Consider the following 13,547-nt stretch of genomic DNA (forward strand, 5'->3'; position numbering starts at 1 on the left):
CCCTCCTGGTATGGCCAAAAACTTTTGGATGTAGCTTTGGTTTACGCTGCCTGGATTCTCTTGTTCCTCTTTTAGGCCAAAGTCATAAAAAATCATTAGAAGTTGTTGCAGCATTGCCCACAACAGGCATAAAAGGGAAAGGCTTATTCCAGTGGTTGTAGGGATTTATTTTGATGCACGAGCCTACCCTGGAGCTCCTCCGGATGCGTGTGCCTCATGCATCCGTCCTAGTGCCTGGGATAGAAAACACTGATACCCTTTCAAGGAGGAACAACTGAGCTGATGAAGGAAGAAACAGAGGATAGTGAAGGTGCAAGCAGGAGACTATAGAAGGCAGGAATCCCACCCAAGCTGTGGAAAAGCAATTCTTTTTCTGTAGCAGTTACGGAAAAGAAATATTTTTGTCCTAGTATAGAGTCTACAAGTATATAAGGGAGTGACACTGACAGCAAGGCAGAGTCTTGCATCTTTTGCAGAAATGTGAGTTTGTGCAGATGAATGCAGGTTTTGTTTGGGTTTTTTTCTTTCTTCTCAAATTTAAGAAATAAAAGCAGGGCAGACTTCTCCACTCCCACCCACCCTCCAAGCACATTTCTAAAATGTGAAGGCTCTTGAGCAGATATTTTTTATAAAGTAACTGGTAGCCTCGCCTGTGTGTGTGCTGTGTGGTTCAAGAGGCTTACCCTGGTGGCAAGGTTGGTGCGGGATCTATAAACTTCCTTAGTTTCTTTGTGGGGTACGGCATGGCAAATTCCTACAAACTGATACAGAATGTTTTTGTTTGTTTGTTTCTGGTTTGTTAAGGAGCTTCTGATGGACCTAAAATACATTCAAGCCATGTAAGCAAGTTATTATTTTCCATTTTGGTAGCAAAATCTGCTATGGAATAGCATACCTATTAGAAATCCCCCAGGAGGAAAAGAACCAGTATATGCATGTAAAAGTAGATGTTCTACAGAACGTTACATTTTGCAGAGCTATGGGAGTTTCTGGAATGAGTTGCACAGTGTTAGTGACAGGTCTTGGAGCAGAAACAAATGCAAGAACCGGTTAACTTGTTTAAACAGTATTTTATAATTCAGGACAACAGCGTGCTGTGCCATGATTCAAAGCAGAATTTCTTTGCAGACCGATTCATTATCAGTGGGTCTGATGGTCTGTTCATTTGTCACAATTAAGTAATAGTTTATTCTACCTCCCAAGGAATGAAATTTGGCTACTGTGTATAAAACACTGACTCACCAGTATTTGGAAAACAAAATAGATGTTTTCTGTATTCTGTAGCCCGTCAGAATCGGTGAATTATGTTTTGGCCACTCCATGGCAACTACTTCACCGTAGTGCGAATTAATATCGCAGCTCCAGGAGTTTGATGTTAAAATTGGTTCTCAGCAGAGATCTTAGTCAGACGTTCTGAATAGTGTCATGACACAGCTGTCTTAGAAACTCCTTCAATACATCCACAGTTGGATGTGGATTTTTCCCCTTCCTAAGACTAAGACCATTGCATCTTCCACTTAGTTGTAGAGCACGATGTAAAAATTCCTTATCCGATTCAGTCTACAAAAGAATGTATTTTCATGCTTTAGATAATTTCAGTCAATCTTGGAAAATGTAGCTATACAACATACAAAAGTGACAACTCCAACACTCACACACAATATGAGCTGTTGAGAATCGCTGTTATATTTACCAACATTTCCATATCCCTGTCAGCCAGTTCTGCACAACTGTTGTCCTCATCATAGTCAGCAGCACCAACAGAGCTTCCTCTCTCCCCAACTCCTCCCCAGGGTGATTCTTCTTCTCCAGTTTTACCCTTAGCGTGGCTTCAGCGGGAAGCGTTCCTCATGCCTCGTCTCTGGGAGATGGGGGACATCGCATCTTCCATCCTCCAGCTGGGATCAGGGATTCAGGTTGCCAACCCAGCTGCCTGAGGTTGTGGTAGACCCAGTTGCTGCTGGCACCGAATTGACAAGAGTTCTTCCACACCTTGGGTTGCTCACCTGCCTCCTGGTGTATACTTCGAAGGCCCTCAGGTCAGAGTTTAGCTTCCATCCTAGATACAACCAGGAATATTTCTAAAATTTGCCATTTGAATGCCTAGGTTACAACCTTCTCTTGCAACTTTCTGTGTAAAACTGTAGTTACAAGTTGCAGAAGCTTTTGAGACATGATGTGTTAAAACCCACCTGATAGTGCTGTGAGCTGAAGCGGTTTTGGTCTGAACAGACAAGGGGTGTAAAGCCCAGTGGGATGGAGAGAGCCCGAGGTGGAGGCCAAACGCTTCGTGTCGGGGCCTGCGGGGAGGCTGTGACAGAAAAGGGAAAGCAGCCCGTCCAAATGCTACAGCCGTACAGTTAAAATTGCTGGGCCATCTGTAATCTACCTGCTTGTGCTAAATAATAATCAGCCGTTAAAAAAAAAAACCCTGGTCTTGTTCTTGAAGCTTATCAAACTTAACCCACTGAAAAAGGGTATTTTTTTTATTTTTTTTTTAGGATTAAATCCATTCTGCTTTTGAAAACTGATGCCCACACCAATAAAGCTTATTTAAGTGGCATTTCTGCTTACAGATTGCAGACTGGGGCTGCAACGTGAGCTCACCTTTCCTGGTTCAGGCGGTGGGGTTACAGGCTTAGATGAACCATGGAATGAAGATCAGGAGAGGCAAAGCTCCCTTCCCCTTGCTAAGCTGGTGCAAGCAAGTACCTCTGCCTCACTGAGCCTGGCTTTGTGACGGCTCCTGCTTTCCTTACTGGCACTGGCAGAGCTGTGCAAGTGCATTTCTGAGCGCAGTTTGAACCGATTTACTAGCAGCGTTGCAGTTGACTATATACACAATAAAATAGAGTGGTGCTGTGCTGAAGGTGGGGGTCTAAGGCGACTTAAGAGCTACACAGGGGAGGGGAAAATCTAATTCTCAGCAAATCACCTGGAAACTTGTGCCTGTGCACACCCAAGGCACCATCCCCTGTGGTGAATTAGACTGTCACATCTGCTGGTCCTCGGGTTGCATGCTCCTCAAGTTACTCCTAGATCGGAGTGTGGTAGCATCTCCTGAGCGCGGTGGAGTTAAAAGAAGGAAATCAAAACGTGAGAAAACAAAAAAGATCTGACACAGCGGGGAGTCCAGGGTTGGGTCTTTTAAGGGTAAACCTTTTCCTGATGTTTTATTTGGCGTCTTCTCCAGTGCCTCTTACTTGCTGCAGACAGAAGGTAAAGCTCTCTCTAACCTTTCTGGAATTAGAAACGTAGGTGTAATTTGAGTCTGGATTTTTTTATGCACCCTTCTGTCATATGAGCTGCGACCTACATCTTGGCAACGAAACGGGGAGACGTCAGGAGAGGTGGGGTGGGGAAGAAGGAAGAGCTTTGCTTCTGAGAGACGCAGCCCTGCAGCCAGGAGGGACCGTGAGGGGCCTCGAGCCACTGGTGCCTATGGTGGGAGGAGGGTGTCTGCCTTGGGTGATCCAGACAAACACCTGACCTCCTACCCTGCGACCTGACAGCCTCTCCCATGATCTGCTTCAGCGTTTCACCCTTTGAAAGTTTCTCCTACCATCCACTGGGATCCCCCCTGCTGCAATTTAAGCTTGCTGCTGGTGGTCTGTTTGCTACGGGGAGGGAGGACAGATTATTCCCTTTTCCTCTGCAGCAGGATTTTGGGTATTTGCTACGTCCCAGTTGTTTTTTCCTCAGGCTGATAAGTTCTCAGAAGCTCTGCCTGGAGGTCATTTTTAGAGATCTCCAAGGCTGGCTGTTTGGGTTTTTTTTCTCTTGTCACTGAGGAGCTGAGACCCAAAAACTGTCACAGTTCGTTCACTGATGCGGTGCTGAGTGGAGGGGATGGGTGACATCGTGTATCTCGCATCAGGAAATCTAGATACGGATTTTAGTATGGTATTTCCCATCTTTCCAATGGCATAGCTTTGCTGATTCATATTTTGGTTCATTTTGCATTTGCTCTATTGATACGTTTTTTGCTTACGCATAGGAACTTGCCCACAGCCTTACAGCACTGCAGCCTATTTTTCTCAGACCATTTCTCCCATTCGTTAAGATAATTTTGAACTCTTACCCTGTTTTCTAACATACTTTCAGTTCCTCTCAGCTTTGCATCACCTGCACATTTATGAAGTACACTATCTCATCACTGACTTCAGTGAAAAACTGGAATTGTATGGAAGCAGGACCTGCTCACTGAATACATTTTGCTGTTTTGATCGTAAACCACTTTCCAGAGTGTGATTTCCCCCTTCCCCCCCGACCAATTCTGCACCTACCCCAAGGCAGTTTTATCTAGACCACATTCCTTTGTTTGCTTATGGAAACATCCTGCAAGTCTGAACATACCGCCACTTGAGCTGATACGGGCAGCTTGCTAACGCTTGTCAAGAAAACATCCTGATCTTCACCTTGAGGTTCCTGAGCCTTGTGCCAAACCAGTTGTCCTTGCTCAACAGGCAGAAAGCGAAGCAGTGAAAGATAAGCGAAGAGGTGCCTGCAGGTTCAGTAGGCCAGGGAGCAGCGGGGGTGCCACCAGGGAGGGGATGACACTCAACCACAATGCGTAGCTTCACGCCTGGCCAGCATCAGGGCCTGGCCGAAGCTTGGAGGTGGTGGCTGCTGCTTCCCAGTAGGAGAAAGGTTAAATTTGCCCATTGAATAGAGAATTGGGAGGCAAATACCAACGTTTTCATTAATTTCTAGCTAATCATAATTTAATCATGACTAATGAATAAGACCAAGGTGATCTTAGGTAATCTTTAATCAGACTGTGCTTTTGTGCCAGTGGTGCGTGTGTGAGAGCACCCTGAGCATTCTTGTTCAGTCAACTGCAGTTCATTAATTAATGTGGATGACAGCTCCGCATAGTGCATCACTGAGAAGCACTTCCAGGACGGACATACATGTCTCGCACGTGTTCTCTCTTGCTCAGCTCCGTATCAAGCTGCCTCCACAGCAGGGTGGAAAGATTTCCTTCATGTTGACCGCCCTGCTCATCCCAGGCTCTGGCCATCCTTGTGGGATCCCAGTTTGGCCCTCATCCAGAAACAGGCGACGACGGTCTGATCCAGCCCTGGTGTTCTGCAACCCTTCGAACTGTTTTCTCCCCTCAGACCAAAAGGTGCCAACCGCAGGAATCTTGGCACAGGTGGAAACTTGCCCCTGGAGGAGCAGCCTGCATGGGAGGCAGGAGGTGGTGGTGGCAGAGGGCCCGTGCCCGAGCTGGCCCTGGGCTTTGCTGGGCTGGCAGTCTAGAGGAGGAAGAGCAGTTTGCAAATTCAGCGCAGTCGGTAAGGGAGAAATAAAGACACAGTAAATACAGAAACCTGCAAAGTTATTTTGATGGTTGTTCTTGAGGGCAGAGCTGGAATTTGAAAGCCCCTTGGCTGCGATGGCCGTGGTCTGTGGCCAGTTGCAGGCGAGTGGGAGATTTCTTTCCTTATTGTAAGAAACCCAAACCATTCCTGTTACCTTTTTCTTAAAGAAAGGAAAGAATTGAGATTTGCCTCTTTCCTGCCAACTAACCCCCCCCTAGAAGTTTCTGGGCTTGCACTGAAGCTCCCACTACACGTTTCCCTTCAGATGCTACACTCTGTGAAGGCTTTTGGGACGGAGGCAGCTGGAGGGCTGCAGTCTGGGGCAAGCCCAAAGCCAGCACCTCTGGCACCTGAGAGCTGCCGTCCCCGTCCCGCGCCGGGCACAGCTCGTGTTTGGGGGAGACAAAGGGAGCTGAGCCTGAGCTGCACTGAGGCTGCACTTGCCGGAAGAAACCTAACAATTCTTATTTACCAAATTGACAAAATCCTATCATTGCAATTAAGGGGATATGTAATTAACTGTGTCTTAATTACAGCAGCTGCCACTTCATCTGAATGCAGCAATTTGCGGAGAAACCGGGGGAGATGCTTTAAATTCATGTGTGTAAACAGCGCAAGCACAAACAGCGTGGTGTGCGTGGCTCCTGGGGCTGCGATGCCCTGCCCTGGGGTCCGGCGTGCAAGGCATTTGCACCCCTTGCTGCTGCAGCTGTCCCCAGCTTCCCCGAGTCATTTCCCGGGAGCTGCTGTGGACTTCCAGAGTGGCTGAGTTTTCCCTACCGAGGTGCTCAGAAGGTGATGGTGTTTGCGGAGCCCCCAGGGTACAGACCAGCTGGGTTTCGCCACCTTTCCAGCCTGCCTCAGCAGCTGCCCGCTCCCGCTTCCTACCTGGAAGGACGTGGTGACTGGACGTGCTGGTTTAGGGTGGAGAGTTGTGATGGGATAGACATGGCATTCCATACCTGGAGAGACAGCACGAGCTTCCCTGTTCTTCTAAGGTAGGAGCCATGGGTGCTTAGTAGGTAGGAAGAGGGTGCTGGTCTACCGAGACCTCCTTCCAGCTCTGCTCCCCAACAGCATCTCCTCCTGGAGATCGTGATGAGGACCCACGTTATCGCTCCGTGCCTCAGCTCACCCACCAGTAACGGGCTCAGAGAATTCACCTGACCTCAGCACACAGCATCCGTGCCTGGGGTACAGCTCGCAGATACTGCCCTCGGCCCGAAGGCACTTACTGCTGAGCTGCAGGTTGGGAGGAGCTGTGGAGCCCCCCCCCCGCCCCTGCTAATAGATAGGATTGATGCTACAAAGGCTTAGGGCTGCGCCGACTGAAGTTGGTAGATGTCATTTGGGCTCCATCATTCAGCTGTATCGATGTTTCACACATGAAATAAAGCTTCTACCAAGGCAGCACAGGAAGGATAGGCTGCTCCGTACCAGCAACGCTCCTCGGTTTCCTAACTGAAACCTAAACTATTTTCCCACTCTTGCAATACTGTGTGGCATCAAAAAAGACTGGCTTATTAATGTGCCCATCAAGACTTTGAAAAGATGGGATGACATCCCATCACTAAATGATGGCACAAGCTCCCACAGAGGCTGGTGCAACCAGCGTTTCACCAGCCACTGCTCCTCAGGTGTCACAAGCTATCGGCATGTCACGCTGCAGGCCTCTGCATTGCAGCTAATGGCACTCGGAGGAAAAGAAAAACGCAGTTAAAACTTGTTAAAACTTGTCGATATTAATCTTTTAAAAAGCACTTAGTCCTTGCAGGCTTACAGGCTGAATGAGGCTTCAGGCAAAACTTTGGAAGTACGTTTCTCTTCCCGTCTTCTTTGGGATGGAGCGCTACCCACACGGTGGTTTTAATACCGGTTGTATTTGCATGGATACATGCGCTTTGTTGCATTGACCTTTGCATTTTGCTGTCCACTTGTGAAAGTTAAAATAATAGAATATTCTGACTCAGTTATTTCCATAGTGTTACTGGCTGTGGTGTTACTGGCTGCGCATTGGCTGTGGTCTTAGCAGGGGAAATTAAAGAAAAAAATAGAATTTGATAAAAAAATAGAAGAACACAAAGCAGCCTTTCAATTTGTTTAACCAAAGTGGAGCACCTAGGCAGGAGTGATGTAATTTCCAGAGCCGCCGTGCACTTCAGCTTTCACTGACATCGTCTGTGGGCTCCAGTACGAGTGCCAGGCATCTGTCTTTTGGTAACAGGATTTGGAAACACCGCTCCAAGGTTCCCATTGCCATCCAAGTGTCCTTAGCAACGAGCACAAAAGAAATGCGGAAAATATCAGACAGCGGAAGAATGTTTTTTTCTCCAAGTTCCCCATCTGACAGGTGCAGGGTTTCATCCCGCCCTACTGACACAACCATCTTCACAGGGTGTGTAAAATGCTGTCAGCACGGCACCTACCAGAGACGTCCCCCGACCCTGCCGTAGGCTGGGTGATTTACGTTCGCTCTCCCACTCATAAACCTGGAGGGACAAACCCGAGGTTGGTCATTCTTAGGCAGCTGATACATGAGCATCTGTTCCACAGTTAATTTTTTTTTTTTTTTTTGACACCAAGGTGTGTGACAGCGGCGAATATCCGGCACCCAGGAGAGGTGGTGTGGTGGTCCTCCCTAGCCAGCCCAGCTTGTTCCAGCAGCTGAGATCCCTGGATTAGAGGGACTTGCTGGTTTTTGCTACCACCTCCCCTCTGACCTGCAGCCCCTCGCTGCAGGAGGCAGGCAGGGTCTGCCGGCTCTAGGGAATTGCTGGGTGTGAACAAAGAACCGCGAGGAACTGGAATGAGATCACCAAATTCATTTGATTTATTTGGCACTTGAGCCGAGGTCTTCTGGGTGAAAGTGAGTGCATTAACCCACTGTGGGAGTTAATTCCTTGCCTAGTCATTATTCAGGCGTCATTAAAGTATGCATTGTGCTGGAGGTCAAATCAGATTACTTTAAAGAATTTGGAATGGGAAAAATGCTGGCGTTTTTTTCATCAGCCTAAGTGTTTGGTTATCTCAGTGTTTAGCTATTTATATTGTGCCTGTCACTGTGGCATGTCACTGTATAAACAAAGGGATGCTCTAAATCTCTTATTATTTTAATGGCATTAATGGTTCTTCAGCTGGGGGGGGGGGGGGGAAGAAAATAATTTCCCTCTGGAAGCTACTGGTGTAAAGTGGTTTAAAGTAAACAGCAGCTCTGGGAAAACTGCTCTTACAGGCTCACGCAGGCAGCATGGTCCCCCAGCTCCGCCTGGGCTGGCACGGTGGGTGCCCCTCGCACCTGGAGGTGCTGCTGCCCTGCCCTCGCTGCCCTCTCTCCCGCCGCTGCAAGCAGGGCTGCCCCGCCAGAGCGAAACCACTCAGCAGGTGACAGCCTGGATCTGTTCAACACTTCCAAGAGAGAAAGAGGAGCAGCACCGTGTGCCTCCCGGCTCTCGCGCACAAGTGTAACTTTGAGCAGAGCTCTCCTCTGCAGAGGTAAGCTGGGCGCCTTGTTCAAATCATACGCTCTGGCACCAGGGGGGAAAAACAACACATGGGCTGGATCAAGGAGTATTCTTTTCTTGGCGGTTCACAAAGATACAACTTGTAATTGCAGATCCAGACATATGCTGCCCTTATCACAGAAAAGAAAAATCTTAGGATAATAGCTGCAGGCTGGAGGGGGATCAGCAAGGCAGAAGCAGGAGCAAAGGAGGGGTGCAAGAAGTCAGCTCCCACCCTGGAGAAAGACGTCTGGCTTTCTGGTTGTGGCAACAAGGGGAAAAGACCCAGAAACTGGAAGCAACTTGCAAAACAGATCAAATTGGTCTGTAAATGTAAAATCAGATGATGGTTCCCCGTGGAGACATGTGATGGCTGGGGAGGATGTCTAAATACAGAGAGCACTTTAGTGCTGAGGGCTGGTGCTCAGGGAAACTTGGTGTGAGGGACAGAGAGGAAAGGCGAGAGCACTGGCTGGCTGCAGCGGGGGGGACAGGCAAAAGGACCCTCCTGAGGCTGAAAGAGGCATCCAGAGATTTGGGTCGGTGGGGTTTTGTTCAGCCTTGTTTCATGTGGAAACAGTCCTTCCATGAGCTCCCTCCAGATGACCCCAGACTTTCTGACCAGCTTGATGAAGGTGATGTTCTCAAGACGTTCAGTCCCTGCAGATTGCTTCCTTTGTGCAAACAAGCATCCGAGAAGAAAACACAACCCAGGGCCTGCCCAGGTGCGGCATTAGCCACATGCCACGAAGGGAAGGGTTTGTGAGCACCGCGGCTGCAGGTCTGGGCCTTCTGTGGTGCAAGACGGAGAAACTGCTAGAGGGAGCGCATTAGACAAGGGGTAACCCAGGAGCAGGACACGCAGTCATAGGGAACCAAGCTTCATGTATTCACCTGCACAGCAGTACCTATTTGCAATTAGTTTCAAAAGGAATCTGCAGTTCCCATGAATTTCTCCGTCGTGGCACTGAAAGGCAGCCGAGGACTTTGGAATCCACGAAGGGATGTGTGCCCTGAGCATAGGTCTCAACGCAAAGCCCAGGCTCGGGGAGCTTAGGGGACCTGCGGGATGTGCTGGGCTGCAGCGGCCGGTCAGCGTGGGGGAGCGGTGCCGAGGGGCACAAACCCGAAAGCAGAAGTTGCTCCGAGCTCCCTCCTGCCGCCTTCAGCACTCCTCGCGTGTGCGGGGCTGGGGCAGGCTGGAGGTCCTCCTGAGGCACTTCCAGCCCCACTGGCTGTGAATCCCACACAGGGCTGAAGCAGCCTGTGTCCCAAACGTTGCTGTTCCTGGCCAGTAACGCAGGGAGCAGAGGCCACCAAACACCAGACAAGGATCCACGCTGCATCGTTCACGTTTCCACCCAGCACACGGGGGGCTGGCTCTGCGCATTAGAGGGACAAATTGCTTTAATTATTTCTGGGTTTTAAGCAATATTCTATATTGTTTCTCTGTTTCTAAATACCCTGGCCCAGGTCTTATCTTCACCCTGCAGCAAGGGATCGGGGAAGCACAGCATAAGGTCAGATTCCCGAGGAGGAAATTATTTGGTCCATGGAGTCCTAGTAGTGAAAAGCACTTTGTGCCGTGTCAGGGATGGTCCTGCTCTTGCACTCACCTGGATTTCACCCAAGGCAGATCCGTGCCCTCATCGGGAGCGAGAACCATCTCGCAGCTGTGTGCTTCTGTACACTGAAACATGCAAAACCGGGGGCAGTCACCTACTGGGGTGCCAGGCGTTCAGGTACTGGGGCAGCCTGGAAAAGTGTCCCTTGTGGCTGCTTTATCCTTCTCCCCAGATTCGCCTGGACCAGCCCCTGGTTGCCTACTGCTTCACTGGCCTTATGCCTCCAGTACAGGATACCGGCAGGAGTCTCTCCCAGTCCTAGCAACTTCTTTCCTGTGGTGGCACTTGGGGCTGACCCACAGGCGGTAGGACGGGAGGCTGGTGATCCAGCCCATCTCTTTGGGCCAGGACCCCTAACTGCTGAGCAGCGTGGCTTTGCTTTGCTTTTCCTGGCAGCACAGACTCACTTTACGAGGGGAACAGGGATGATTGCGCTCCTAGGGCGCTGCGCCTGCCTGCTCCAGGTCCCCAGGCCAGCAGCCTGTAGTGACTGCGGGAGAGCAGGACTGGGAGACGCTGCCCTGTTCTCTCGTAGGGGTGAGGCTGCCCGAGAGGGACCTGAACGCCCTTGGTGAGGGCTGGGTGTGCCTGTGGGTATGTGGAAGCCAGGGTCCTGCTGACAGCCTGCCCTGCACCATTGTTGAACCGTTTCTTTTTGTTTTCAGTGTTAAAGGATAGTACAAAAGCATGACACTGGGGGTTGCGAATTTAACCTTTGATGGAGCCCGTTTAACACCTCGGTGGATGCTGCTTACCTCTCGTTCTCCAGCGGCGGCAGTACCCAGCAATATCTTTTAAAAGACAACTGGGGCAGAAGTGATGCTTATGCTGTGAAATAGGTCAGACGTGATGCGACACCTTATCCGTTTAGCTGTGAACCCCACCATTGCTACTCAGCCTCTCTATTGATTTTCTGATGGTTTTAAAATGCTCCTGAAACCTTTGCCTGTCGCCTGATATAATTGCATTAAGGAATAAGCACGGGTCCTACGTCCTTTCGGCTTGGAGGAGCCAGTTATTGTTTCTCCTTTCTGTAGCTCAGGAAAAGAGCGAGGGCCATCTTAACGCACAGATGGCCTGTGATTTACATCAGGAGCCGTGGGGTTAGGGACCGTCCCAGCAGAGAGAGCTCACCAGCCTTTCTTTTATTGCGCTGTCTGCGAATGATGGGGAGTCCAAATCCCGGCCACCTGTGGCCGTTCAACATCCAGTGGTTCTTTTTGCAGGACTAACACCCACGTCCTGAGCATGTTCGAGGCAGGGGGGGAGTCTGCAGGTGGAAACACGCTCCAGCTTCCTAAATCCTGCTTCCTGACTGAACTGCAAGAAAGAGACATTCTCTCCTTTCTACCCTGAGTTTTCCCGTAATGTTATTAAACCGTAGGCAATCAAACAGTTACTGCGTATTGCCCCAGAGCTGGGAGCATTTCCACTGTGAATTCAGGAGATCCAAACATGTCATTTCAGTTTGTGAAGTGCCTGGGAATGGCGCTGACTGCCTTGAGAAGAGCTCTTCAGTTCTGCAGGCATTTTTATGAGGCTGTAAAATGCCCCCGAGTCTGCTAAAGGCTGAAATATTAGGAAAAAAAAAAAAAGAAAAAAAAGAAAAAGAAAAAAAATTGAATGCACTTTCAGGCTTCTCCTTAAATCATTGGATTCATGTGGAAGATTTAAGCATCCACACAGGAGCTGAACTGCTGGGGAGGAGGCTGGGCTCTGACAACAGCCATGGTACAGCCGTGTTATGAGTAGGTGCTTTGTGGCGTAGGGTGGAAATGTCTGGAAGAGACACCAACCACTCTCGGGCTTGTTCTTCCCCTAATTGCATGACTTTTATTGAAGAATACACAGAATGAGCACTTAAAATTAGACTCTGAGAGCTCTTGCTTAAATGAAGAGACTGTCAATATTTGCAGAGCGATGCTTGGGCTCACCCAGACGGTATCCGAGTACATTGCACTTGAATGGCTGAATACATGGAGCACTCTCTTCCTTTTCTCTGCTTAATGAAAAACAAAATGGAGACAGCCTGATTTTGTTTGTCGGATTCATTGCGTACACGTTTTTTCCAGATGCCCCCAAACTTGGACTTTTCAGCAACTACTTCAAATAGCAGACTCAGCACAATGGCATGTACTGGCCTAAGATTATATGAAACACAAAACAAAAGCTTTATTTTTTTCCTCCAAATGTTGTAGGTTTTTACTTCTTTAATCTCACTTTCTCTCCGGGTTGTTAGATGAAATAGCCAGAGCAGACATCGACTGGTGCTGGGAGCAGAGCAGGAGTGCATTGCCTGGAGGCTCAATTGAATTGTAATGCGGTGTGATCTTGCCAGGATGGCTAGGTAAAGCATCCCATACAACACCCTCGTTTCTTGCACTTTTATCACTAAGAAGTCATAATTTTGAAGCTGGTGGGCATTACCGTCCCAGGTGGCTCGCATCTCTTTGTGATTTTTTTATTTTGCTTTGCTGCAATAGCAGGACAGGGGAGCCTGGTCCGAGGCAATTTCAGGCTTCTCAGGTAGGGCCAAACTCGATCGGATCTGTGGTGCTGCAAGCTCAAAGTATCCACACTGAAGGCTTCTTCCCTCTAATCCTTCCGTGCTCAAAGCATTCCTTAGCCACCCCTGACCTCTGATCCCCTTGGTATCTCTGGCTTTTGCAGGCAGCTAGCTGCCCTCCCTTGCAAAACCTTCCCTGCCTCAGCCTCCCAGACGGCAGGGATGCCGATGCTCCCCTCAGCGGGTAGCACGTCTTGCACTCCACAGCAGCTTCCCTGCCCCATTGCACCCAGCACCCTGCACGCAGCCTGCTGGGTCCCTCCACTGGAAACAGCAAGAGCATGGGCACAGTTCACACAGCAGCACGGCCCACCACTTCCATCTAGATCTCCAATTAATAAAACTCTTCCAAGCCTCCACATACTTTATAAAGCAGGGTGAATGTTATTATCTTCCCCACACAGCTGGAGAAACTACAGCTCAGATGCTTGCTACAAGTCTCCTGTCACACGAGGATCTTGGTTTCCATTTTCCTGAACCCATCCTGGCCATGGCACCACAATGCTCTCACTGGTTCCCCCATTCCTTC

The sequence above is a fragment of the Falco rusticolus genome, chromosome 6 (assembly GCF_015220075.1).
Source record: "Falco rusticolus isolate bFalRus1 chromosome 6, bFalRus1.pri, whole genome shotgun sequence".
NCBI lineage: Eukaryota > Metazoa > Chordata > Aves > Falconiformes > Falconidae > Falco > Falco rusticolus.